Below are 24,433 nucleotides of genomic sequence, written 5' to 3'. Positions count from 1 at the left end.
AACAAAACAAATGAAGTTCTAGATCTTCTGTACGAGCAAGCTCTCCTAAGCCCCCTGTCATTCATTCTTCCTCCCGTCTGTCTGCAGGGGCTCTCTCTTGTCTACCTTACCTCTGCCTCTCCCCTCATGTCTTTCCACAGACTTCCTCGTCTTTCTTCACAGGCCCCAGGATCCACAGGAAAACCAAGTCCATTCCCAAGCTGTAGGTCTAAGATGAACTTCACAAAGCTACCAGTCATTCACCTCTCACCTCCTAGCTTCCAGCTGGGATGGGAACCAGCCCTTCCTCCCAGCTCCCATTGTGGGCATAGTGAGAGAGAACAGGGGACAGCCCTGGCTGTACACAGACACAGACACACACACACACACACACACACACACACACACACACACACACACACACACACGCACGCACGCACGCACGCACGCACGCACACATGCACACACACACCAGTGTCTTGTTTCCTTGCCTGCAGCTTCTGCTCACTCTTCATCTTTGATCTCTTCTGAAACTCCATTCTGAGTCAGTATCAATGGCTCAGTCTAGAACTTTCTTTTCAGGTTCTCCAAAGTCATTATCCAAACTCCAAAGTAAGTAACCTGGATATGATTCTCACCATCTTTTTGCCTATCAAGAAACCATATCTTTCCAATAGATGAAGCTCACTTTTATTCTGGGTAATGTTTTTAGTCTATAAATCACAGATTTTTATGCACCATAAATATCGTGCAGGATTGCAGAAAGCAAAAATTATCACTCACTTATTCCTTTGTCTGGCCAGATTTCCCTCCAGAAATAGTGAAAAACTGTCACTGTCCCATGTGAGGGGAGAGATGGCATTCTGATAGAAGAAAGTAAAAATGGACAGTTGTTCCCCAGATCACCTCTGTATATCTGTTTTTGTTAGTAACATCTGGCCTGGGGCATGGCAACCCTGGCACTACTGGCATTTGGAGTAAGATGAATCTCCGTGTTCAGCTGCCCTATACATCACAGGATCGTTAACAGCATCCATGGACCTTGCCTTCTAAATGCTAGTAACCCCTCCTCCACCTGAAGTGACCATGAAAAAAGTCTCCTCCCAATGACACTTCATTGAGAACACTGAAGTGAACACAGATTGTCTTTATGCTCTGAGGGCCAACAGACAACCTTGGAAGCTCTAGACATGGAGAATCACTCTCTTGGACTCAATTGGGCCACTTTCCAGCTCTGGACCCAGGATTTTGTCACTTGGCCTCAAGAGCATGGATGATGGCTCCTGCACAGTGGACTTCTGCATTTTCCAGGCACAGAGCCCTCATGTAGTCACATTACCATGCCAGAGGAAGAAAGAGACTGTCCTTCATCCTACCCCCACATTCAGGTATTTATCTCTTGGCTTCTTCTTTGCAGAGGTGAGTGAATGCAGGATGGACACAAAGGCCCTGGAGTCCAAGTATGCAAGATCCTTGCAAGCATCAAGCTCTCCATCATTTCCAATCTTGAGTTCTCCTCTGCCTAGTCGTCCTTCTGGGGGTTTTCCTGACCACCATTCTCAGTAAGATCCTGGGTCTTAAGTCAAGACAAGACATGATGCAGGGACAGCCATCTGTCCATCTGGATTGCTACCAAAGCTTTCAGTGTTACTTTGTCTGGACTATTTAGGTCTGATGGCTTACAACTTCCACACAGTGCTTAAGACAAAGCTACCTACAGTACCAATAGTATTCTGTATTTTCCAAAGAGGGCCACAGAAATCTCTTTTTACCTCGTATATCCTTCACAATAAGCCTTTAGAAACCCTCCCTTCAAAAGATGAAGTCTTGCGCCCATGGCTCTAAAATAACATGGACAAGCCTGTATCTTGCTATGCTTGTTCCCTGATCCTAAGTTCCATACTCTATGGAAGCCCAATAAATGACACAAGAAGGACACGTGTAGGTTCCCCAGCTGAGATATGAGTAGATGGAGCATAGAAACAACAGGCTTTTGGGTGATTCCAGTCTGTCACTGGTCAGCTTGTCACCCTCAGCCTCTGATTGCTCTTGGGTGTTGTAGGGTAGACACAAAACAGCCCTAAGATGCTCTTTCTTCATTCTTGGCCCTCTAGGTTCCTGAGAACAGGAAAATATTATTTTACACTTGGAATGAGCTATGATACATCACTGGCAGGTGGAATTCCAGTCTGCTCACATGCTCTGACTTTCAGATCACTCCTGCAAGGGGTCTCTAGAGAGGAGACCCAGGTATGAGACCTCACTAATCAAGAATCTACATGGCTATCTCCTTTCTTCTTGCTTGGGTATCACTTCTTTGTACAACATGGAGAGTCTAGTTTTCAAATTCTAACCTCTCTGTGGCACTGGGCTTGTACCCAAGCATCCTTCCCTTCCTCTTTTCTTCCATTTCTCCCATGACTTGCCTGGTGGGTATTTGAAATACAAAAGCGAATGTACTGTGCAGGTTTCTCTATTTCCTCAGGGAGCACTAAGAGTCATTGAAAAGGTACCCATTTCAGTGAAGAAAGTAAAAGGGAAACTACCAATTGGCAGGGGGATAAAAGACGTGTAGATTATTTTTGACAGCTTTATTGAGATATAATTCACACACTACACAAGGCAGTGATTTAAAGTGTATAATTCAGTGAGTTTTAGTCTAATCACAGAGTTGGGCCACCATCAGTGGTCAATTTAGAACATGTTCATCACTCCAAAAAGAAACTTCACATTCCTTAGTCATCACCTTAGTGAACATCCCCAAGTCCCTGCCCCCACATCTGACAGCCACATCTGTCTCTGAATTTGTGTCGTCTGAATATTTCACACAGATGGAATTGTATAACACATGGTCCTTCATGACAGGCTTCTTTCACTGAACAAAATACCCAAGGTTCACTGTGATGATTAATCTTCATTGTCAACTTGAATGGATTTGAAGTCACCTAGGAGACACACCTCTAGGTATGCTTGTGAAGGTGTTTCCAGAGAGGTTCCAACCAAGAAAGGGAAGACCTGCCCTGATTGGAGGTAACATCATCTATACTCTGGGGGCCTGGACTGAATACAAAAAAAGAGGAATACAGCCAAGCATGAGCATTCATTTCTCTGCTTACTGATTTCAGCAATGTTATCAACTATCTCACACTCTTGCCACCACAGTTAGACCAGCTCTTGCTGTTATACCTTCCCTGCCACGGACTGTACCCTCCAATTCCAAAATCAGCCCACATTTCCTTAAGTCACTTTTGTCAGTTATTTGGTCATAACAATAACCAAAGTGACTAATACTTTATCCATGCTGTGTCAAATATGCAGATGAGTATCTTAAGCCAAGAAGTCCTTTCAGCTGCTTCCTCCACCTTTATTCCAAATTGCAGAAAAGGGCACAGTCGTTTCGTGTTTGACCTTTGCAACAAGAACAGAAACTGGACACCCAATATGTGACTCACAAATCCAAAGTTAAATGACAATGGAGCTTCCAAATGTCCCAATGACACACTCCCCATGTTTGTATTTGTGTCTACTTTTCCTCTGTGATTAACCGTGTGTGTGTGTGTGTGTGTGTGTGTGTGTGTGTGTGTGTGTGTGTGTGTATACAAGTTCCCATGTGGACATGCTCTACCCAGTTACCATGAACTCAGACAGAGGGAAGGCCAGTAAGTACCTCACCTCGAAGAAGATCTCTAAAACAGTGTCTAAGGCAAGGACTATAACTCTCAACATTGCTAGGTTTGGAGGGCTATGAGCAGACAGGGTTTAGGACCCAGCATCAAGTGGGGGCAGCAGTAGGAGCTGCCAGCAGAGAGTTTGTGGCTGGACTAAGAAGTGGATGAAGGATGGTCTGGAAAGGGGCATGGCCATCAATGAACCACAAAGCCTTTTAGCATCCATTTGCGATTGCTGCTGAACAAACAATTGCAAACACACCAGTCACTAACCGGGGGCTAGTGTCTCCAGGGACAGCCTTGAACTCCAGCCAGGAGCCCCATCCCCAAACAAAGAAAAGATGAGGTGCCCTCAGCCCCACCTTGGTCTCTGCAGCTAATTCCAGACCTGGAACATGGCAGTTCTCCATCATGCCCCCAGGCTTTCTCTGTGTCAACAAGGAGCTCAGTGAGCCGTGGTCCAGCCAGGGTGGCTCTGTGGTGAGTGGATATGAATTTCTGAGCTCTCCTGTCATGATAACAACTGTTTAGATAGCAGCTTGCAGCATCAGATCCTGATTAACAAAGTCCAACCTTGCCTGTTGGGGGAAGACATGGTTATTCTGCACCAGGTTCTTCTCCCTCAAAACATGCAACAGGTTCTGCTCCCCTAAAGCAGAGGACAGGAAAGGACAGGCTGCTTAGAGAGCCCTTCACTTACAGAGGCAGGAGGAGAACCATCCTTTCTTTAGTGTTTTCTCTCTCATTCACTCACTCACTCATTCACTCACTCACTAGGGTACCACACCCGAGGGTAGCTTAGCTAGTCTCCTTTCAGTCTGAGAATAGCAACTGGAACAGGTGAGATCCCATGTCAGGTAAAGAGATGTCAACTCATTGGAAGGAACAGGAACGACAACTAAATGTTAGAGCCACCTGTCTTCCCATGCCTGCTAAACCATGGTTCACTTGGTACTTCTGGCTCACCTTCCAGATGCAGGGGCGATGGTAAGCTGGGAGAGTCACTCAGTTTGGGAGGTAGTTATGCAAGCTGCAGCGTTGTGGGTACCAAGCATCAATCCCTCCCATTCCTTTAGCTGCTTCTATTTCTCATCTGCAGAGGCAAGTGGTCTTACTAAGAATTTTTTAGTTGGAAGCTAAAACATAGTAGATGTCTATCAAGATCTTGACTCTGAATGTGTCAGCTCTCCAGTACAAGGGGACAAAAGGGACAGGGAATCAGGTGATGGAAGGGAGACAAAGGATACCTCTGCCTACAAGTCAGGTACCTTCTGGATGCCATGAGCGCGTGGCAGGAAGAACTGCCCACCTTCTACAAAGCTGAACCTCACTGGCTCCCCTCCCCACTGTCCCGATGCCCTCCCCTCCCCCACAGCAGTCTGCCTGTTTATTTGCTGAGCCCTGGTTTAACAATGCACTGTTTTTATGAGTTGTGCTGTAGTTCTTGGTAAAGCACTTTAATCCACTTTAATGCCTCTACTCTGCTCCTCCGTGACAGCCTGGTGGTTACTCTAATGCACCCCTCTCACCTCAGGGTTACTAATGAGGTCAGAGGGAACGCAATATCCCAACTGAATAATTCACTAATCAGATGCTACAGACTCCAGTGGTAAAATTTATTTCTGACACCTAAACGGCAAATGGCTTTGTGGACACACTCCCTACGTCTCTTTGCTCCAGAGCTATTTCTGCTAAATGGAGGGCTGCTGTGTTTGCTTAACAAAAGAGCTCTGGTCTACCCACAAACATATCTCCTCATCTGGGGCCTTGTATGTCTGGGGAGGGTAGAGGTTGGAGAGCTCTTTAGATGGGGCTCACACCAGTGGCAGGGCTTTCTTTCACACTCTGGCAGATGGTGATCCTGAACTCACCTCCCTAACCTCATGCTGGACCTCAGACTTGGGCACCCTTGTGAGATGAATCCCTCCAACTGGTACCTTGCTGGCATGTGCACAGCCCCAACACCATTTCCCAAGAAAATGCACAATAGGTTAGACAGCTACCTCCAGGGAAGGGACCAGCTGCTCAGTCTCTCACACCCTTCTTTAACAGCTGAAGACATATGCCCATCTCTAGGATATGTCCACATGGAGTTTCCCCAAGGCTCTCCTCAGCTGCAGGTTTGGGCTGCAGCCAGAGTGTCCCCATTATCAGACCAACCACCCTGGATTGTAGGATTGCGGCAAGTTTTGGTTTACCCCCTTCAAGTGACCAGCGCCTCACACAAATAAAGCCAACTGCAGTTCCTGTGATTGGAGATCAGGGTCACAAGAACCCTCCGTGTTTTGCCTGCCGTCCATGGTCCAGCCTTCTACAGCCTCAGTGTACTAACCAGGGGCCTCTATTGTTTGAATTCAATGACTTATAAAATGGCCTGTGCATGGTTACAAGAGAAACAATCCTAGATAACCTTCAAGATTAGAACCCATAAGTCAAAATTACCTTCACACTCTCAAATGGGCCCCACCAATCAGCCTTTTTTTTAATTAAAACTGCAAACATCAAGCCCCTCCTCAGGATGTCATGCTCTGGCCATAGGAGTGCATAAGGTTACATCTTTGGCAAGTTAGAGGAGCCCTAGGTCAGGAGAGTGTGCTCAGGAGAAGGCCCTGGAGGAGTCCTGGCTGTCTGAAATAGCCAATGAGTGGGAGCACAGTTCTCCTCCACGTGTTTTATTAAGCTGCTCCCGTGCTACCTGAGGCTGCCTGCGTGTTCCGCCTCTCCAGGCCGCTCGGAGGTGCTGGAGTTGCTATAGCTCGGCAGCTAATGAAGGAAGAGACCTCTCTGCAGCAAGGACAGGATGTGCATCAGTGAGCCGGACAGCTCAGGAGGCTTTAATTGCCTGTCCCTAGCCTAGTCACTCCCTCCCTTCCAGACTCATTTATTCACCCTGCCCTTCCCCAAGAAGATAAATGGGCCTTTGCTCCAAGCTCCAAAGGCCCCAGAGGCATGAGGTCCCTGGCTGAATCATGGGTCCCCTCCAGGTCACAGGTCTCCTGTCTGCTTTCTGTAAACAGAAGCAGAGGTGACAGCTCCCTGCATGCCAACTGAAGCAGCCCCCTTGCTTGACTCGATCCCCTGAGGTGTGACCCCAGATTTGCATTCCGAATCTAATTTAGGAACACCTCCTCGCCTAGCCCCTGGGAGCCTTGCCTGGCATAAGGACATGAGTCTTGCATTTCTGACTCCAACAGATTCGCTCCGCAGCTCTGGTCCTGAGCCTGGCTATTCAGGAACACTGTCTCCAGCAGCAACAGCACCCAGGAACTGACAACGGCACTCGGGATACAGCTCGGGACAGTGTTCTTAGCTGCTGGACCTTTCCAGGATCCCCCTAGTCTCTCTCTTTCCTCTTCCTGATCAACCCTGAGCCCTGGTGCTTTTGTCCCCTCTCAGTAAAAGATGAGACTGTCCTTGGCCTAACACCCATGGCTCCAAGGCCCTGCCTCTCAAAAAAAGTAAAGAAAGGGAACACTTGCTGATCACTTCTGTGACGAAACCAAGAATTGTGCCCAGGACTTTAGTTCTCAAATCAAGCTATCGACATCATTCTATAGATCGGGCAGTTGTGACTGTGAAAGGTTCAATAGGTCACCTGTGTTCCTGTAGACTCTGCTACCTCATTCAGTTCAGGAATAATGAGCAACTGGGTGCCAATAATAGTGAGCAACTGAGTTCTGAGAACGTGGACAGCTGGAAGCATGATCTAGAAATAAAGTAAGACTTCACACAGTACTTCCATAGGGCCTCAAGGCTTACATTGGGATCTTCAGCTCCAGAATAGACACCCTGGGGAAAAGTAGCTTCCAGGCAGAGTGCTACAACACAGAGTCTCAGGGGAGGAGAGACTGAACCATGGACAGAGCCTCAACACATGAGCACCTTACTCCTTACTTGAAAGGTTTTGGGAGTCATTTTATCCTCTAACCCTTGTCTGCATTGTGCGAAGGACAGAACTAAGTGTTCCTTCATACACCCATTTATCCTGCTATTCTACATGGAGACACAAGTCCTCTATATAAGACGGTGATGATGAACATAACAATGCAGACTGTAATAAGATGGACACGAAGTGAATGGTACATACAGACATTATACTGTTCGTGTATTAGGTGCTAGCTTATCTAACTGTTGCAGCAATCCTGTAAGAACTAGTCTCATTCCCATTTCACAGATGAGGAAACTGGAGTTCAGATGCTTCTGAATTTTTCTCAGAATCACCAGCTAGATACTGTAGAATCAGAAATCCTAGCAAAACTTTCTGACCCTGAGAACTATTCTCATAGTCATTGCAAGAAGCCTTTTTCTATGATGCTACACATAATACTTGGCCAAACTCTTACCAGGTTGTCTTGAACCCTAGCTTCAAAGGACTGGGGCATGTTTTGCCTAAGAAAAAGTATACCGCATCCATTGATTTTGATCTGTTCCATGGCTCATTTTCTATCCCTAAAATGGAACAAAAAACCAGATAAAATAACTTTCTCCAGAAAAACATCTACAAGAGCCTGTCTTAACCCAATATTTTAAAAAAATGCATTAGTTACATTCTGAGGCTATCACCAATACCGGATGGAAGCCACATCAGGAAGAAGAGGTTGATTTGAACTCATGATTCAAGGTAAACAGTTCGTCATGGTAGGGAAGGCACGGCAGAGGGCTTGGTCATTGGAGGAAGAAACGTGCGGCAGTGGCTCGTTATGTGACAGTAACCGGGAAACAGCTCAGCCTGGAAGCAGAGCCGGACTATAATCCCCAAGGACCTACAAAAGCACTGCCAACCAGGAACCAAGTATTCAAGCATGTGGCCTGTGAGGGCCACTTCAGCAGGACCATAGCAGAGATAGCAAGGAACAAATAATCCCATGGAAGGATCATTTACGAATGTGAAGTTAGAATTTTGGACTTCTCATAATTCCAGACCCTCAGAGTGCCCACACACTCTGACTCAGTTTCTCCCTCCAGGTCATCCAAATGAGGACACAAACTCTGGAAGATGCACATTCCTCCACTGTTTATAAATTCTTCCATTCATCTCTAGTCTGTCTGCTCATTTATCTATGTACAAACTCTTTTCACCCTTTGAGAAGGTTAATTTATTAAAAAAAATTCTACCCACCTGTACCTCCATCCCCCTACACACGCATCCATCCACCCACTAATTTATTAACATAACAGATTCATCCATCTATCCATTCACTCATTCACTATCTATCCTCCCATCCATTCATCAGATCACAAGTTCACCCATTTAGTTGTTCATTGACTCAATCATAAATTTAATCCTCCACCTGCCCATCTACACATCCATATACTCAAAAAATCATAGATACATATTCTACATATTCATCCATCCAGCTACTCATCAGATTATTCATCAATTTACCCATCTGCCCCATGTATTTATTCACTTAGTCATTTCCACATTCACTCATTTACCTATCCACCCTCCCACTCATCCATCAAAATACGCAGCTATTCATTCCTCTATGTATTAATGTATTCATAAATTTCATCCATCCAGATATTCACATTTCCTTGCAACTACTTTCCCATCTACCTACATACAAATGTATCTGTCAGCTTGCCTGCCTATTCATTTATCCACGTAGTTTGCATTCATTCTCCACCATGTTTTGACCACCTACTATATTCCAGGCCCTGTACTGTGTACTGAAGATAAAGAGGAAACGATCTAGTTCTGTCTTTGAAGAGGCCATATCACAATGGATAAGAGTGATACAGAAACAGGCAACTGCAATGGTGCCTGACGAGAAATGGGAGAATGGGACACGTGGAGAGAGAGTGGGATTTATCAGGAGAGCCCTGTGGAGATCAGACCTTGGGGACTGGAGAAGGCTTCTCCAAGAAGCTGATAACTGACCTGGGCTTTAATGAGTGGTGAGGACGTACTAAGGTGAAAGGGGGGAAGTAGTTCTAACAAGGTGTGATTTCATACACTTGGCAATGTCTAAAGTGTCTCGGCTGGGGGGAGGGAGACAAGTACCCCAGCAGGCAGAGCGCAGAGATGCTGCTAAACGTCTTACAGTGCGCAGAACTGCCCACACCCCAAGGCTAAGAGCTACCCAGCCCAAGATGCCAGCAGTGGCAAGTGTGAGAAACTGAGACACTGCTCTAGAAGGACCCCAGATGTTTGGGGCAGATGTTACCAACAGAAGAGGAAGCATTGATATAAAAGCCACTGGGAAGTTAGCAGGAACTAGATCAAAGATTGCAAGCCACACTTCTGAACACTAACCTGAAGGAAGCTCTAGGCTGCCAACTGGAAACCAGATGATAACTGAATCCAGTCACTACTCTCTAGAGTTTTGTAGTCCCATTGGGGGAAATAGTTCACTTCAATGAGGGGAGAGAAACATTTAGGAACAAAGATGCTACTATTTGTCTGTCACTGGACTGGGACCTTTAGACATATCACTTCATGTTCCATTTTCCAGAGAGAAGAATACTGAGGCTAAAAATAAGGTTGCTGATTTTTAGTGGGTTACATGAACTTTGACCAAATGCAGCTGACCATCTGATTTTCCTTTTATTGGAACCAGACTAACAAGCAAAGCAACAACAAAATAAAACCTGGCTCTAGATCACACCATGTGTAAGTGAGAATACACCAAGTCCTTACCACCCAAGCCTGATGACTAGGACAACAGACTCGAGTTAGTAGCAGGGACTTTGTTGGAGAGGGTAGTGCACAAACTTCCTGGAGAAAACACCACTTGGCCTTGAATGTAACCAGATGAGCAGGAAGGAGAGGGGAGTCAGGAAGGCACATGCTGGGTCAGGTTCTGGAAAGGGGACAGGTGGGTGGGAGAGAAGTCGGAAAGGATCCCATCGGGAGCCTGGTGAGTAAAACTGCAGAAAAGGTGTGCACAGACACACAACAGAAAGGAAACTAAGACATGGACACTGCGACACTCATCGGAAGCCACAGAAGAATGCAGAGGAAGAACGGAGAAGAATTTTATGTTTTTTGATCCAAGTTTTACCTCTATTATTAATCCTTCTGACAGTGAAACAGCCCCTCTGTACCCATTCACTTTCAGGCTTTCAGGGATAGTCACACAGAAGCCCCCTTGGGGGGGGGCTGCCACTGTCACCTGCACTAGCTGCTCCTGGAGGAACACAGCAGGTCTCTTTAAAAGCATCACAGCTCTTCTCTGTTAGGGAAGCACACACCCCCCCCCCCGCCTCTCCCCTCATTGGCCGTGTACACAGCGCTCACGCGTACACACATGCACACATAGATCCCCGGGCTTAATGTGCACAGTTCATCAGACGAGGGAGACAGCCTGCTGGCCCCATTCCTCTGAGCTGTATCACAGCGAGAGACTCACCGAGAATCAATTTTATCCAAGGAATCTGAAAGGAGACTGGAAGGGGAGGGCCTGTTTCGGCGGCCGCCAAAAATGCAAGGCGAGAGAGCCTTAGCTCAGGCCAGGGGAAATCATTGCAAATTAAATTTCTGGCTCTGGTGGAGAGAAGCCAAGGCTGTCGGTGGGAGAGGCCTGACCATGGAAGAGGCTACCGATCCGGGGTCAAACAGGTCCCCTCCGGGGACACACAGGAAAAAAAATTACCTCAAGAGAGCAATGCTCCTGTCCCTTGCCATTGCCTGGAGATTTCTCCTTCACCCCTTGGTATCTCAACTATTCTCCTTAAAGAAGGGAATTTGGAGACTTTAACCCCCTGAGTGAGGTCCTGGATGTGGGACAACTAAATAACACAGGTGAAGAGGAACCATAAGGCCAAAATGGGCATGGCCTTCTGCCTGCAGTGGCCCCAAGGAGGAGGTGGACCCAAGCCCTGCTTCACTGTGCGGGGTCCAGAAGAAGCCTTCAGTGACCAGCTGTGACCTCAAGCTCACCTGGTGGAATCTGATACTGCTACTCAGGCCAGGACCTTTGAGGTCCCCACACCTTCACTTGACTGGCTCCCTCAGCCCCTTTTCATCTTCATTAGGCCCTTAGGGAGAAAAAAAATTCCCAGCCCCTCCCCCAGCCCAAAGCTGCTCACACCACCTCAGAGGGTCAGGCTCCTTAGGCTATGGGGAGATCATTATTTTAGAATGTGCCCGCACCTCTGGGAAGTGTCAGGGCACAGAACAGGGTGAAAATAACAAACCAACACCATCCAACAAGCACCACACATCACCACAGGGACCTGACAAATGAAGAAAATAACTTGGAAAGGAATAAAAAGGTTAAGGCCTTTGAGTCTTGGCAGGGGGAAGGAAGTGAGATAGAAATCTCCAAAGGGTGAGCTTTCCAAATTAGGGCACCATCCCTGTAGTCCTGCGGTTGGCCCTCCTCTCCACGAGGGACAGGTGGGCTGGGATAACCGGGGGATTCAAAGGGAAGGATGCTGGCGGTCCCATCTGCGGAGACTGTCAGTTACAGGCCACAGTAAATGATCTGAAATGGGCTCACCAACTCCAAGGGTGTAGTCCAGCAGGGTCCTAATCCCAGGGTAGTTTCTCACATCTCAAAGACACATCTTTGAGCATGTCTGTGAGGGCATTTCCAGAGAAGTTCCAATGAGGAGGGATGAACCGTCTCTCGTATTGGCAGCAGTATCCCAAGGTCTGGGTCCCAGGCCGAATGAAAAGAAGGAAGCAAGCAGAGAAGCAGTGCTCATCGCTGCTGCCTGACTCCAGATTCACTGCCTCCCTGTTCCTTTATTGTCAGGATGGACTATACTCTCAAATGGTGAGTCAAAGCAAACCCTCCGTCGCTATGCTGCTTATGCAGAAGGTGTGTTGGGCAACTTATCTGCACTTCCTGGCTGGTAACAGTACCTGCTTTCTCTCCCAGGACCATGCTCAGCCCATGGTGGAGGATCCTTCACACTCTCAGAAGTGGACAGCTCTCCCAGGATATCCTGCCCCTTGGCATGTTGGTAATGTATGAAGGGGCTTGAGAACAAAGCCTATTGAGAAAAAGAAACTTGGGATTGATCTCTAGGCAGAAGGATGATGTGGTGGGATGGTGAAAAGGGCCTTCCACAAGGAGCAAGTGGATGGGGAAAAGTTGTCGAGGGAGAGAACAGAGGAGGGAAGGGGGCAGGTGGCATGATTTGAGCCCTGGAACAAGCTAGCACTGACACTGCAGTCTGCATAAGCTGGTGTGTTCCATTTGGGTGTGAAGCATTTCAAGTTTGACTTCGTTCACCAGAAACCAATGGGCTCTTGAGTCTCCTGGATGCTCTATATTTGCCAGCAAACAGGAGCTCATCTCTGACACAGTCCAGCCTCATTCTTTATATAGGAAGCAGAGAAGACACAGGCCAGACAGAGGTTCCCAGATGCCTTAGGTCAGGGCTGATGGAAGCCCAAGGGGCCTGCAGACTAGGTATCAGAGTCTTGTCTCCTGGCATCCAGAGAAACAGACTTAATGAAACCCATTCTGCAAGAGGGATGGAAACACACATCTCATGGATGTCTCTTCCCAGCACGCTATCGTGAACATTCACCTGGTTCCATTGGCTTCCCTTTGGTACATGCTATCTGTAGCTGTAGAGGAGGGCCAAGAGGCCATGCTTTGCCCACCTATGACTCTACTTGGCTGATTTCCCCTTTAAATTGTGATATTTCTGTTTTCCATTGTGTACCAAGGAACTTGGAAAAAGTTTTGGGTTTTTGTTTGTTAGTTTAAGAGAAAATATTCCGTCAGCGTTTCTCAAATTTAAGAATCAGCCTCCCAAAAATCACCGTTAGACAGTGACTGGGCTTACCTAGAACAGATTCCTCTGTGTGACCATTAACTTATGAACATTAGTCCTGCAGTAGGATTTCTTGATCTTATGGCTCTGCTCTAGACAACATAGCTTTTTTTTAAGTTCCAGTTGTGATGGTATTGAAGTGTGCAGTCTGTGGTGTTAATTAAACACATTCGCATTACTGTACCATCCGTCTCTACTATCCACGCTGAGAATGCTCTTACCTTGCAAACCTGGAACTCCACACCCACACACTGATTGTCCCTTCCCCCTTCCAGCCCCAGCAGCCACTGTCCCTCTGTCTGTGTGTCTAAAAAAAGTCACAGCAGCTGCACCTATGCGACTGTGGATATACGCACTACTTCAAGCTTCACCTCCACATCCCAGCCTTTGGGGCAATTTTGTGGGCACACCTACACACTGGAATGCTTCATTTCTCCTTGAGATAGCCAGCTTGTCTGCTTCATTTCACAAGTGGGTGACGATGAGGGAAGAGATCTGTGCTTTTAAGGATAAGCCCAGCACCCTACTAGCCACTGTGAATCAATTAATACTCCTGGAATGGGCCTGGGTGTGCAGCTCAGCTGATAGAGTGCTTGTCTAGAAATCAGGACGTCCTGAATTCAATCCGCAACACTTCATAAACCAGTCATAGTTCACTGGTACATACCTGTAATCTCAGCACTCTGGAAGAAGAGGCAGGAGGATCAGAAGTTCAAGGTCATCCTCTGCTATATATCGAGTTAAAAGCCATCTTCAGTTACATGGGATCCTGTCTCCAAAAAACAAATAAACAAAAAAAACCACAACAGGTCTGGAGAGATGGCTCAGCAGTTAAGAGCACCAGTTGCTCTTCTAAAGGTCCTGAGTTCAGTTCCCAGCAACCACTTGGTGGCTCACAACCATCTGTAATGATATCTGGTGCCCTCCTCTGGTCTGCAGGCATATATGCAGGCAGAACACTACATACATAATAAATAAATAAACCTTAAAAAAATACCCAACAATAAAATCCTTTTGGGTTACTCATTCCTCATACACCTGGTAAGGGTTCCTCTTAAAAGTCCTCTGACAGGATCAGAGGCTAATCATATCCAGCAAAAACAACTACAAGTAGACATATAAGGTCTGTATTCATCACTTTTCTGTTGCTGCGACAAACACCATGACCAAGGCAACTTTTAGAAGGAAGAGTTTATTTGTGCAAATAGTTCCAGGGAGGATAAGAGTCTGTCATGGCAGAGAAAGGTAAGCATGGAAGAAAGAGCAGAAAACTAAGAGATCATATCATGGGCAAACAAGAGAGAGGGGAGGAGAGGGAGAGGGAGAGGGAGGATACAAACTCAAAGCCCTCCCCAGCGACATACTTCCTCCAACAAGTCTGCTCCTTCAAAAACTCCCCAAACAGCATCACCAACTGAGAAGGAAGCCATTCAAGCCACCACATATTCAAAAGGACCTCCAAATTAATATAATTGCAATTCACTTCCCTTATTTCACATTTGCAACTTACCTCCTAAATTTTGAGTTTGGAGTATGGTCTTTTGGAATGCTTTATCATCCATGTTTGTGCTGTCTAGTCTTTGGCTCAGGAAATATACTCCTATTGCATAAAATTGGTCTTAAAAACTGAGCTTATTTTCCTGACTCTCATATAAAAAACAAAAAACAAAACAAAAAAAACAGGGGTACAGTCACAGCCTCTTCCTGGGGAACCAGTTACCACTTCAGACACTGCCAGACCCCCTAGTCTGACAAGGTGTTTCTTGCCTTCCTCACCCAGGGGTGAGCCTTTGTCTCCAGGGTGAGAATTTTGCTGAAGCTTCTCCAATATCTGAGGCTCAGCCTCTAGCCTCAGGCTTACCCTCACCTAGCTTTAATCCAAGCTTCCACCCCTGACCTTGAAAAGAAGTGAGCCGCAGGAAGGAAACAGGTTATTTATGCCTGCTTCTCACTGTGATCAACCCAAGTTTACAGAAAGACAAAGGGAAAGCCTGGCACAAACACCTGATGCTAATGGACCAAGACTCTGCCTCCCTTCCTAGCACAGGCTGGAGATCACCACACCCTGTCATCTGTCCCCACAGGGTCACCTCTTGGCTTAGCCATGAACAGAGTGTGTTTATGCTTAGTCAGTGATAACAACATCCTCTTTAACTTAGGCCATGTTCCCTGGGTCTCATATAAAGGACTCAGCTTGGATAACATGGTTCCTTGATCTTGGAGGTTCTCTTGCATGGAGAGACAGACCAAATTTTCCCCACTGATGTCAAGAGCAAGAATATGGGTTAGAACTGCCTTAAGAGCCAGTCACCTCATGATTCAATACGCAGGCATGGCCCACCTGAGTGGACACCTGCAAAAAATGGCAGATGGAAAGAGAGTCGGGTAGACCTGGGTCCTCATGCTGGACTGCGTTTTGTTTATTTTGGTTAGACGTGGACCTATCATTTGACTCCTTGTTATGTGCCCAGCCTGCTTGAAACTTTCTATAGAGCCCAGGGTGATCTTGACCTCATCATCCTTCTGCCTCAGCATCCTGGGTACTGCCATCTGAGGTAATGAATGTCCCACCACACCAAGCTCATACACTGACTTTTAAAAGATTTTTGGTGCTAATTCCATTTCCATAAAGTATGTTCTGTGATAAATAACTGAAGAATAGAATGTGTAAAAGTGTTTGGCCTATTGCCTGACACACGCTGAATCCCTTCCTCTCTCTCTTTCCTTCTCCTCTCCCCCCCCCCACATTTTCTCAGATAAGCAGCTGTTTACTAGGGAATTGCGCTCCTCCAGCATTTTCCTTCCTTCTTGCCTCACAACCATTGCAAATCTAACATAGAGTATCAATTGAGCCGGGCACACTGGCTTCCTGTATGTTTATACTCAGCTCTCTCTTCCCTCCAGCCCAGGCAGAGAACCCTGTTGGGACTTGGCTGCCCTCTCTCAAATCCCTTTTCTGTTTAGCTGGCCACAGTTAGTAAGATTTTCACTCAGACTGTAAGTCAGGCTTTACCATGGGCTCTAGCATAATCCCCTCTGTTATTAATAAAGCAGTTCTTCATTCTTTCCCGCCCTTTATTCCCATTCAATACGTTAGAACCTGAAGATGCACAGCTGTCCGGTCAAGACACGGTGCATCCCTGGGTCTCTGGCCACCACACTGTCATCTTATCTGTGTCACCTGACACCAGTGAGACCACTTCTGCCGGCATACTTGGAAGAACTCCCTCAACCATGACCTTGCCCAAGCCCCAGAAGAGTTGTTCACTTTCCACACACAAAAACACTCCCCTGGACAAGACACCCCTCAACTTCTCACCACCTTTCTCCAGTAGGGAGGAACTGAGGGAGTCCTAGAAGGAACCACCAACCAGCCAGACTACGACATAAAGGCACAAAGCAACCTTTCACCCAGAAATACTTCCCAGGAAGAACGCTGCCTCATAGGCTGGGAACTTAAAAAAAATAGGTGAAGGAAGAAAAAGACTTGTGATAGAGATGAGGGGCCTCCACCTCCATTCCCCAGCCCAGCAGTCCAGTCCTCTCGCCATCTGTTTTAGGTAGGTCAGATTTTGTGGCTAAAAAAATTGATGCTGTCCCCGTAAATATAGTTCATATTGCATTGCACATATTTATAAATATAAGTGCTGTAGCACCAGCACATTGCCTGTGAAGAATGCAGGCAGGTTGTGATTAGAGGTGAGCCGGTGCCTGATTGTGGGTTAATTAGCCCTGCTAATAAACTGCCTGTAGCTTTATTTAAGAAAAATAACATATTTCATCTTAGGTAGAACTACTAACTATACGTTTGCCTCATGAGCATCTGAAATGCTTGCTTTAGGGAAACACACACACACACACACACACACACACACACACACACACACACCACTCTTTTCTTTTAAACAAAAACTCCAACCTCCAGGCTCCTCCTCTCTATTGAACTGCGAGGGAGGATGAACTTCAAAGGGGCTTTAAACAGCTTTCTAGTTCACCATCTGATGTTGGCTGCTGACCATTGGCCGCAGAGCCAGCCAATGTGGAGAGCTAGATCCCAGCCAGGGGTTGTGGATGCAGGGATATACAGGTTGCTAACAGAGCTCAGAAGAAACACCCTGGTTAGCAGTAAGAGGGAAGCTTGGTGAAGATGCGATGCGAGGAGGAAGAGCCAATGAAAGACTCGGGAGTGGGAGTGTGGGAGGTCCAAGTCGGCAGCAGAGAAACAGGAGCCAGGCCCAGCACCAAGGCACATTTGGATTCAAGGTGTATGGGGTCTTGAGATCAGCAAGGGATCTGGGGAATGCAGAGGAGCCATTAAAACCCATCTCATTCTGAGAGGACAAATACTCAGCCCACACTCTCCTTCCCTTCTCCAGTATCCTTCAGAGTAGCATTTTCTCCTATGGATCCCAGGCAACCCCAGTAAATTAATTACAACTGGCAAGTCTCCTTGACATACCCGGTCTAGACCTCCCTTTTTGCTTCAAGATAAGAAAAGCGAGACCCGAGATAAAGTCATGTAATTTTAGTACTTTCGGTGGCCCTCGAAAAGATCTCCTGACTCTCCACCACAAACCATGTCCAGGGACTTCCAGATACCTGTAGGGCTTGGCTTCATCTGGGCTCATCTTCTAATGGGTCACAATAAACTCAGTCCAGTGTATGGAAAGGACACTCTCCAGGAATGCAAGCAAAGGAAGTGGCATTTGAGTGTGTCACACTTGAAGGGACAAAAAGCTAAGTGTATAGATAAGAGGAAGGGGAAAATCAATGCTAACATTACATCTCACATGACTAACCAGCTTTCTCCATAGGCCCTGAGCCAGGTGAGATGGCAATGGCCATTACCATCAGTCCACTGTGTCTTTATAACCAGGGCCCCCATAACAAAATACTAGTCACTGGGCAGCTTAAACAATGAAAATTTATTTTCTCATAGTTTTAGTGGCCACAGTCCAAGACCAAGGTGTCAGCACAGTTGGTTTTCCTTGTGGCCTCTCACCTGTATGGAAACATGTCCTCACCCCTTGTGTGTGTGTTATTTTTATACTAATCTCTTCTTATAATGTCCATTAAATGAATTATAGCCCACCTTAAGGATTCCCTTCCATGTCAGTTATCTTATTAAATACCGTATCTCCAAATATAGTCACACCAGAGGCTAAGCCTTCAATGTAAACAGACTAGGGGTAGGGACTCGGAGTGGGAGATGAAAATTTGGTCCATAGCACAACACCATCAGTTGGGATCCCTAGAGCCTAGAGTGATCGAAGAGGACACCATCTCCCACCTCCTGCCCAGTACAGGGTTTCCCACCTTGGACACGCCCATGCCCTTCCACCTGTGACCCAACAGAACCTGTGCATCCAAACAAACCAAGTTCGTGGAGGAAGAACTAGCAACATGTCCAAACGGTGGCTTTTCAGCCCCACTGCTGTAACAGGAATACAGAGGTGTGCCACAGAAGGAAACTATGGAGAGATGCGATACTGCTGGCTTTGAAGGTAGAAGCCGGGAATGCCAGCGGAAGTGCTGAAAACGATGGACATCGGGGTCTACGTCACTTGGGAGGGCTGTCCCTGCTGCCCCTGTTAGTAGAGCAGTTCATGATGCTCCCACTGCACAGACTGTGGTTCGTTCATGGGTGCCAACACAGGGGAAAGTTGGGCACCAACCCTCATGGGTCCATGGACTTCAGTGACCTGGTGGGACCTGTTGTCACCACACAGGACAACCTTGGCTAACACGGATCCCTCAGCAACACTCAGTCAGCTCCTCTAGCCAGAGATGTCGGCCTCAGGTAAGAATTACAGAATGGATCTTGCAGGCAAGCCTGTAATCAGGCTTGAAGGTGCAACCCAGAACTTGGGAGATGGAAGCATGAGGATTAGAGTTCAAGTACATCCTCAATGATACAGGGAATTTGAGAGTGGCCTGAGCTACATGAGACCCTTCCTCCACACAAACAACCCACCTGAAACTGGCAACCACAAGAAAACAATCCAGGTTTTCAGCAGCTTTCTGAAAGGAAAGTTGACCCGGAAACCTATCAAGACCCATGAGGCCCTTTAGAAAGCAGCATGGACAAAAGGCCTGCTGTAAACATGTTCTTTCAGACACATCGCTTTTCTTGATAGCATTTTAACCCTTCTCATAATGGCCTGTCCCTCGACACCATTCATACTCTTTCTGGACTGCCCCACCCCACACCACCACCGCCACCACACACACAGAGAGACACAGAAACACATACACACACACAGAGACACACACATAGACACACACACAGAGACACACAGACACAGAGACACACACAGACACAGAGACACAGACACACACAGAGACACACACACACACAGACACACACACACAGACACATACACAGACACAGAGACACACACACACAGAGACACACACAGACACAGAGACACAGACACACACACAGAGACACAGACACACACACAGACACACACACAGACACATACACAGACACAGAGACACACACACACAGACACACACACAGACACATACACAGACACAGAGACACACACACAGACACATACACAGACACAGAGACACACACACACAGACACACACACAGACACAGAGACACAGACACACACACAGAGACACAGACACACACACAGACACACACACAGACACATACACAGACACAGAGACACACACACACAGACACACACACAGACACAGAGACACAGACACACACAGACACAGAGACACAGACACACACACACACACACCTCCAAGGTTCTTAGCACACAAGCTAACCAGTCATGGATCTCAGTTCTGTAAAGATGTAGTGGGGCAGAAAGCCAAGGAGACCAAATGGCCCCAGAAGCCATGGTTTTCACCAGTCCTGGAAACCCCTAGAGAGCCTGGAAGATGTTAACTGCACCCAATTTTCTCTTCCCCTAGAGTCCGGGACCTGGGGACATGTGCAAAGCACGTCTAGGCTTTAGTGCAAAAATAAACCCAAGGCTGTCAAGCCCCAGCATATTAATGACAATTAATGATTCGCTCTAATCCGCCCCGCTCTCCGTGGGCATCTGTGACAGGACACCCCCCTCCCCAACTCCCACCCCCAGCCTCCTGCAGACTCCATCCATGTGCCAGTCTGCTCTGGAATGCAGATCTGCGAGGGAAAGTTAAGGGAAGGAGAGACCCACAATAAAAGGTCTGTCTGAGGGTAGCTGGAGAGGCCCAGTCCATTAGCCCTGGCAGAGGAGCACTTCCACCTGCTCTTCCTGGGACCTGCAAGCCACGGGCAGCCCGCAGCTCCTTGCAGGGGCCTCTGTGCTGGAAACTGTAGCCAAGGAAACAGTTCTCAAATGTATGCTCCTGCCTCTCAGTGGAGACTCCACTCAAAAGACAGCCTCATCTCACCCCTGCTGTGTCTAGTCTCCCTGCTCAGGGCCTCAAGTCCCACAGGTGATTGACAGCTGCTTCCAGCTCTATGGAAGAAGCTACCCCGCCCCCATCCCTTCTGGCCTAGGAGCTTCTCAGAGACAACAGGCCCTCCCCTCACCAGCGTGTGCCCCTCCCCCGAAGTGTGCAGCCCACTTCACAGGGTATCTGGTCATCTTACCTCCTCCTGCATAACTTGGGCAGACTGAGAGCAAACCCGCCGCCCTCTGCCCCATTTGGTTCCAACTCCCTGGCCATAGGTTCAGTTCACAACAAATGTTGGCCGTCTGCCTAGCCAACTTGGTCCACGTGGAAAGTGGTAGAAGCCCGCCTCCCACGTACAAAGTGCCCTGAGAGTGTTAGCTCTTGTTCTTGCACATCGACTGTCTCGCTCCGTCCTCCCACCACCCTGCGCCCGAGGTGCTATTCTTACCCCCATTATTTAAAGGCAGAGAGTGAAGTGCCTATAGCTGAAATAACTTGTTCCATGGCCCACAACTCCTAGGTGTGAAACCCAGCTGGTGTCCATCACGTTCTCGCAGACCAGAGATGGGTCCTGGCCTCACTGGACCACAGTTTCCAGGGTCATTTGCCCCAAGGAGACTCACGGGCCTTTGAAGCAACTCTTGGAACTGAGCATCAATTGTTCCCCCATTTTACTGAGGAGTTGCTGAAGCTGAGAGGGGCTGGGCAAGTCTCTCAGCAAGGCAGGGCAGAGCTGGGGTTGAGTAAACTGTCAAAGCACAATTTGCATGCTTTTTCCTAGGCCACATGGTGAGAAGCGGGTGTGGAAAACGAAGGGAGCCTTGGCCGAGAGGCACTAGAGGTCCTTGGGGAGAACTGGTGGAGATCTAGGCTTATTGTCACGAGGCAGCGTGTCCCCTGCTGAGCACTGGGTGGTCTGCATCATTGAAAGTCTAGGGATAGGTACCTGGGAGTGCATCTCAACCTTCCTGATGCTGCAACCCCTTACTACAGTTCCTGGCGTTGTGGTGGCCCCCAACTATAGAGTTATTTATTGCTACTTCATAACTGTGATTTTGCTGCTGTTATGAACTGTGATGTAAATTTCTGATATGCAGAATAACTGATATGGGAACCCTGTGAAAGGGTCAATAGACCCTCAAAGGAGTCACAATCCGTGGGCTGAGAACGGCTGCTCTAGCCCAACCCCCACATTTGTAACCCCCCTTCACATGGAAGCAGGCAGGGAACACAGGAGAGTCTGTTAGTGCCTCCCTGTGTGTAATGATATAATGAACAAGGAGATAAACTCTTTGGAGATAACACTGCCTTTTCCTGCCATCCTACACACGCACATACACACAAAGAACCAAGATTCCGAAAGCCAAATACTTTGAAGACCCCCTTTGAAATCTCTAATTGGGCAATCTCTCTCTCTCTCTCTCTCTCTCTCTCTCTCTCTCTCTCTCTCTCTCTCTCTCTCTCTCTCTCTCTCCCTCTCCCTCTCCCTCCTCCCTGTCCCTTCTCCCTCCCCCTCCTCCCTCTTCCTCCTCCCTCTCTCTCCTCTCTCTCCCTCCTCCCTCTCCCTCCTCCCTCTCCCTCTCCCTCTCTCTCTCCCTCTCCCTTTCCCTCACTCTCTCCCTCTCTCTCTCTCTCTCTAATTGGGCTCTTAGCTAGGGTGGGAATGAGAGATTTTGTAACCATTACAGAAGCACACACAATGGGGAAATGTCATCTCCTCAGTCCTATGTGGGGAATCTATTACTCTGTGCTGAAATTATGCTGTTTCCAGACGGAAAGTCTTGGCTGAGAAAAGAAATCTCCCTCCCAAGCCCCCAGCTGGTAATAGTAAAAAGAAATGGGGTGCTGTCATAGACTCACATTGAACTACCATGCACCCCTTTAAAAGCACAACTACCCCAGGTGGGACTGTAACATAGCTTTAACACCAGCTCTGTAAGGCTTGTGCTGCAGGTGGGGCATCCAGGCAGGCCATGGCAGGAGCCTGCCCTGCTCCCTGCTGTGTGTTCAGCAGGCTGGCACTGAGGCTGTGTTTGGGCTCTCCCCAGCCTCTCAATTCTGCAGGCCTGAGGGAGGCTTTCAGGGGGACCAACCTGAGATGCACCTTTTGTCCTGGCCCAAGAATCATACAACTTCCATCTGCAGCCAGTCTCTCAGAAGGAGGCTGCTGTTTTAGAAGAAATCAATAATATCTACCTCTGCCCCCAAGGCAGCAGCAGGCACCTTGCATTTTCTGATAGAAAAAGATGGTGACAAGACTGCCCCTTCCTGACCCATCTGCACAATTGAGAGCTAGGCATGTCTGAGCAGGTCCAGAGCAGACATAAAGACTAGTCTGCTGAGTTATTAAATTAAATCCTGCACTACGGTCTTTCATACCTAGTGCCTTTTCCAGCTTCCCCCGTGTGTTCACACACAGGGACATGCGAAGACCCTTGCATATAAACAAGTGCACACATACTCGTACATCTATACACACAAATGTACACAGAGAGAAACATGTGCATGTACATGCACACACACATAAGTTGACACAGACACTTAAGTGTACAAATGCTCACACATGCACACACAAACATGTGCACAGAGAAACATGTGCATACACATGCACACACACGAGTGCACACAGACACATGCATTCACTTAAGTGTACAAATGCACATACAGATACACCACACATATGTGTGTGCATGCGCGCACATACACACACACACACACACACACACACACACACACACACAGCCCTGTCCATTCCCTTGGCCACTATATTGGCCCAGATTGCCCAGCCTCTCGGCAGGTTATTCAGTAATGCCCCGTCATATCTCACACTTCTGGGCTTTCCACATGCCAGCCCTTAACTCTGCACAGCTGAAGTAGTCAATGCCTTGCTTGAAACACCTCAGCGAGCATCTTGCCTCAGAATAATCTCTCTGAGCAATCAAGACCTTCCCTAATCTGGCCCCAGCCAGCCCATCTAGCTGCAACTTCTCCAGCTTCCACACGGTCCCTAACCTGTTGGTCTCCTGTGCCCACCCGGCACACACCCCCCCACATGCCTCCTCCCTTCAAGTTTACTCCTCCTGCATCCTTTGCCCGGGCTGCCCTCCCCTCCATGTCTACCTGTCAAATCTCACCTTGCCTTCAAAGCCCAGCTTAGGTGCCACCTCTTCCACAAAACTGCCCACACAGTGACAGGCACCAGCAGCCATTCCAGGCAGCCACCTTGATGCAGTCTTGGTGGCAAGACTGATTAGGCTCACCCCCCTCAACCCAGAAAAATCTCACATCCTGCCTTATTCCATCTCCCATCCCATCCCCGATTCTCACTGAGGGGCGAGACTTGTCCCGGGGATGGCTGGGCAGATGGGATGACGTGATCTGGTTCATACACCTGTTAGCTTAAAAATAGCCGAGAGTTAAAGTGGTGTGGCTTTTCAAGGTGTCAGATGTCTCACCGTCGAACTGACAGCATCTGAATCCCCTGCTTTCTACCTGCCCCATGATCCTGCAAGTGCTTGCTGAGTCGGGGTGGGGTAAATGAGTGGGAGTTTCTCATGGTAGTTACTCATGGTAGGTTCCTCACTGCTGTGCCCACTGTCGGGTAACGCCTGTGATTTCCCTACTGCACCTCCCTCCAG

At 47.8% G+C, this 24,433-nt stretch overlaps 1 long non-coding RNA gene across 1 annotated transcript in view; it reads right to left on the bottom strand.

Moving 5' to 3' along the window:
• LOC121133480 overlaps positions 1-24,035 on the bottom strand; it is a 32,852-nt gene extending 8,817 nt beyond the window's left edge. The window contains exon 1 of the long non-coding RNA XR_005870334.1: positions 23,930-24,035. This is a non-coding gene — a long non-coding RNA (uncharacterized LOC121133480). The remainder of the gene's footprint in view (positions 1-23,929) is intronic.
• Between the last annotated feature and the right edge of the window lie 398 nt (positions 24,036-24,433).

The sequence above is a fragment of the Mesocricetus auratus genome, unplaced genomic scaffold (genome assembly GCF_017639785.1).
Source record: "Mesocricetus auratus isolate SY011 unplaced genomic scaffold, BCM_Maur_2.0 Super-Scaffold_4256, whole genome shotgun sequence".
NCBI classification, from domain to species: Eukaryota; Metazoa; Chordata; class Mammalia; order Rodentia; family Cricetidae; genus Mesocricetus; species Mesocricetus auratus.
Note: the sequence above shows the minus strand (reverse complement) of the source record. Positions and strands in the feature narration are given on the sequence as shown.